General features: G+C 61.4%; 1 long non-coding RNA gene across 1 annotated transcript; it reads right to left on the reverse strand.

The window, feature by feature from the left end:
• Positions 1–611: 611 nt before the first annotated feature.
• On the reverse strand, positions 612–2,104 carry LOC309629453. Its single transcript, XR_014245084.1, has 3 exons — positions 1,968–2,104; positions 1,613–1,845; positions 612–1,095 (listed from the first exon to the last, which is right to left on the reverse strand). It is a non-coding gene; the product is annotated as an uncharacterized lncRNA (long non-coding RNA).
• Positions 2,105–4,384: the final 2,280 nt, after the last annotated feature.

The following is a 4,384-nucleotide window of genomic DNA, read 5'->3' on the forward strand; positions in this document are numbered from 1 at the left end:
CTCTGAGGGAAAAGTAAACTACGCAGATGGGTCTGGGACCCCATGAAGCCCGAGTCAGTGAGGTGATTCACCCGGGAAGTGGGGTCTCTCTGGGGGCGGGTGGGGGCTTGGAGCTCCCTCTCAGTCCATCCCTGGGGCTGAGGGCCCTCGAGCTCTTTGGCAGAGCAGTTTTCTGAAGAATCCAAAGAAGTTAGAAGCCAAAGTGTTGTAACCCACAGTCAGGATTTGAAGAGTAAAATCAAGTTATAAACTTTATTTTTACAAACATATCAATTTATCATTCGTTGACCCTGGTGCCATTGTGGACCGTCCAGGAGATTCTCTCAGGCTCAACCGGAGAAGAAAGTTCAGAGTGTTTGACGGGGCCGCGAGGTCGAGGCTAAAAGAGAGGCTGAGTTTCAGGGAGAAAGTGTGTGTCCCGCGGGCACTGCAACAAATCACCACAAACTCTGTGACCCTTGGGATGACACCAGGCCCACCCAGATGACCCAGGATGACCCCCCAGTTGGAGAGGATCCAAACTGTAGAGGGAGGTGGAAACCGGCAGGAGGGCATGGAAGATGGGACAGATGTGCTGGTGCCGGCTGCCCCTTGGCAAACACCGGCAGCCAGGCTGCACCCAGGGGGGCAGGTGGTCTCAGGCGCCCTGACAGGAGACCTGCAGAAGGAAGATGGGGGGGAAGGAGGCGTCCCCTCTTCCTGCACCCACTGTTGCCAATGGGCCTGATTCCAGGAGAGAGGAGTGGGGAGAGGGGGGCGTCTCTTAAATTATGACAAGAGTTTAGAAGGACCGGGGGTAAGAGATGGAGACAGGGTGTACGGCTTCCTAACTAACACAGCCGGGTAACAAATCGCCACCAGCTCGGTAGTTTTAAAAGAACGCAAATGGACCATCTCATGGGCCCCGTGGTTAGTGGTCTGGGCACAGCCCAGCTGGTCTTGCTCGGGGCTCACAGGCCGGAAACAGCCTGTCGGCCTGTGCAGTCCGACGCTGGGGGCCCTCTTCCAGACTCACTGGTTCTTGGTGGGGTTCAGATCCTGGCTGTTGTGGGGCTGGGGTCCCCTCTTGTGCCTGGCGCCCTCCATGGGCAGTTCCTAGAAGGCCAGCAGGAGAAATCTCTCTGATGTCTTTTAGGTCTGACCCACCCAGGAGAATCTTCCATTTGATTAACTTGAAGTCAACTGCCTTGGGACCTCCGTTACCCTGCAGAGTCCCAGGAGTGGGGTCCCAGCCGATTCACACTCAGGGGAGGGGTCAGTATGAATTTAAAAATGCCCCATTCTGCCTGTGAGAAGGACCACGAGGCTGCAAAGGGAGGGAGGCTCATAGCTCCCCGCCCCAGGGGTGGACGTGTGCTGGGGACACACAGCCACGGGGAGCGGGACAGGATCCAGAGCTGCCAGAGATGGTGCAGACGGGGGGCCGGTGGCAGAAATTCCAGCTTCTCTTTTTTAATCTAAAGCGTCTGAATGTGTACAATTCTAAGAATTGTGACACACACCCACGTGACCCACACACCATCAAGATGGACAACACTTCCATTATCCGGAAAGTTCCCTGTGCCCTTCCCGCCAATGACCTACCGCCACCGACCTACCGCCACCGACTTACCGCCACCGATCAGCTTTCCCACCCTCGAGCGTCCGCAGACGGAACCACGCAGCACGTGTGAGTCTGGCGTCTTTCACTCGGCACGATGTGTGTGCAGCTCACACGTGCTCTGTGGCGTCACGCGAGGAGTTTGTGGCGTGGATGGGCCTTGGCTTGCCGTCCTTTCTCCTGTGGACAGGAGAACATTCTCCCCGAGTCTTTGGTTGGCACAGGGCTCAGGGTGGTGTGGCGGGCTGTGAGGGAAGAGTGAGGGATTCCAGGGTCCTGCAGGGGCTCTAACGTGGGCGCGCCACCTCCCGCCGCCCCTCGCCACACGGCCCCTCCTGACCATGGGCGGCGGCTCGTCCCGGCTCACCTTGCTCCCCAAGCGGCCATCCAGGCTTCCCTGGAGGAGGGCCTCTCAGTCTCCGGGGACCGTAAGTGTCGTCATCCCCACAGCCAAAAGACAGAGGAGCAGCTGAACTTAAAATCCTGCCCCGGGAGGGCATCACTTCCTTTAGACTCGGGATGGCGAGCGGAGGTGCCCAGAGCAGGGCTGGCCTGCGGGATGGCGAGCGGAGGTGCCCAGGGCAGGGCTGGCCCGCGATCTCGATCAGTGAGCTGTGTGGCCAGCAGCCCTCGGACCTACAGCCTCCCGCCGGCCCTCAAAAATCATGGACGGAAAAGTGCTCCTTCCTGACCATTCTCAGCTTCAAAAACGCATCATAAAGACCAAACACTGGCTGTAACGATAAACGTGAAGGTGATCGACTCTTCCATGAAAAACAAAGACCATCAGACGGGGTTAAATGCCACGAAGGCCATGTTCAGAACGCACACCAGGACAGCGTGTCTGGAGTTTGAAAGTGAAAGTACGACCAAAAAAGAGTCACAAAACACAAACCAAGGCAGGTGAGGCCGAAGCCCTTCTGCCGTCCGGGCAGGACCCCGTGGAGGCCGCAGCTCCGAGGTCGATTTCACACACATCCGGGCCTCTGAACCCACACTTGGATGGATTGCGGGGCTGGGTCAGAATAAAGGGATCCCGGAGATGGGCTGCGTGTGCCCTGTCGGCTCCGTGCCTGCCGACGGGTCCCGGGCAGCTGGCAGGGGGCCTCCGAGCGCCCCTGGGATCCCGCTACAAGGCCCAGGCTTCCCGGGAGGAGGAGCCAGGAGAGAGGCCGGTGCTGCCCCTGGCAGTGTGGTCAGGACAAATAGGGGGCGGCCGGCCCCCTGAGGGTGTTCCGCACCCCCGGCCGACCCGGTGCCCTGTAGCCCCAGCTGTGCACAGAAGGGAGTCGAGGGGGTGTCGGAGCCACAGGGCCCAGGAAGGAGCGGGATCCTGACCCACCGACAGGAGCGGGGCAACTGGCTTTGCACTGGTTTGCGGGGCTTCACGTGGTGGTCTAGAACATTTCCTTTACAGACTTGGAAGGGACGTGGGCGTGCTGGGCCGGAGGTTCCCCTCACGGTAGCTTTAACAGAAAGAAGGCGGATCCTTGTCCTTATCTGGCTGTGGAGGCGAGGAGAGGCGCTCGACCCGGGTCCCAGCCAGGGACTCCAGCTAGAGAGGTGATTCACGGATTAAAGGCGCGGCCCTCTGAAAGGGGAAGTTTCTGATTTCTCACTGTCCTTCAGGAAGAGGTCCCTGGGGTGACCACCTCCAGGCGGGGTGGGGAGGCCTGCAAGTGGGGGGAGCCCCCAGACCCATGCCTCTGTCCTCTGACCTGGGTGCAGACCTGGGGTCCCCAGGAGGGAGCCTGAGCCTGGTGGGGGCTGCGGGGGTCCTGCAGAGGTTCCAGGAGCCCCGGCGCCCCCTCCCTGACCGGGCTTGCTTCCCTAAAGCCGCCCTTTCCTGCCAGCCCTCGGCCTCCCCGCCGCTGCCACGTCCGGGGGCTCGAGCTGCCTTGGCCCCAAACGGGGAAGCGTGTGATGTGAGGGGGTGAGGACTCGGGTGGGTGCATCCCTGTTACGAGCCCAATTTGAGGCTTAGGACACTGAGGTGAAGGTGACTGGCTCAAGGTCACGCCCCTGAGGGGGTCACGCCGCTGAGGGGGTCACCCCTCAGCCCGGGGCTCCTTCTGGTGTCAGCGGGGCAGTGGACACTTACCGCCAGCAGCTGTCAGGTTCCCATGGAGACGAGTGTGACATCAGGCAGGGGCTGAGCCCCTAGGGAGACTCCTGACCCCCTCCCTCTACACGGGTGTTGCTGCCCCCAGAGTCACGCGGCCCCCGTGGCCCGGCACTCGGCTCTCAGGGCCCCGTTGCGTGAGGGGTCGGGGTGGGGTGCCGTCGCCCCAAGGGCGGCCCCACCCAAGGACACTAGCCAGGTGCCCCCGACTAGGCCCGCGCGGAGGCCCCACCCGCCTCTCCTGACCCCGATGCCAAAGGGTATCGGACTCCTGCCTTCTTTCTTCAGCTGCAGCCCCTCCCACGCCCCCCCAGCCCCCCACCCTTCCTGGGGGAGGCCCTCTCACTGCTCTGAATCCAGGCCCAAATCTGCCAGCCCCTCCAGAAGGCCAGAGCTGGTGTTTGGTGCTGGGAAGCTGGCCCTTTTGGGGGTTTATCTTGTCGGATCTGACTGGCTCTTCCAGCTGCCCTCCCCCCCGAATCCGCTTCTGATTCTGCAGCCCAGGGTGTCAGGGCCCCTCCCGGCTCCTGCCCCAGACCTGGAAGAGGGGGGAGGAACCTCTACTGGCTCTGAGTGGGGCGCCCCAAGCACCTCTGAGTCCTGTTGGTGCAAAGTGCAAACGCCGAGTGGGTTTAACTCCCCGGACAGATGACCGCGGAAAG

Source organism: Balaenoptera borealis (genome assembly GCF_965194805.1).
Source record: "Balaenoptera borealis genome assembly, chromosome: 5".
Classification (NCBI taxonomy): domain Eukaryota; kingdom Metazoa; phylum Chordata; class Mammalia; order Artiodactyla; family Balaenopteridae; genus Balaenoptera; species Balaenoptera borealis.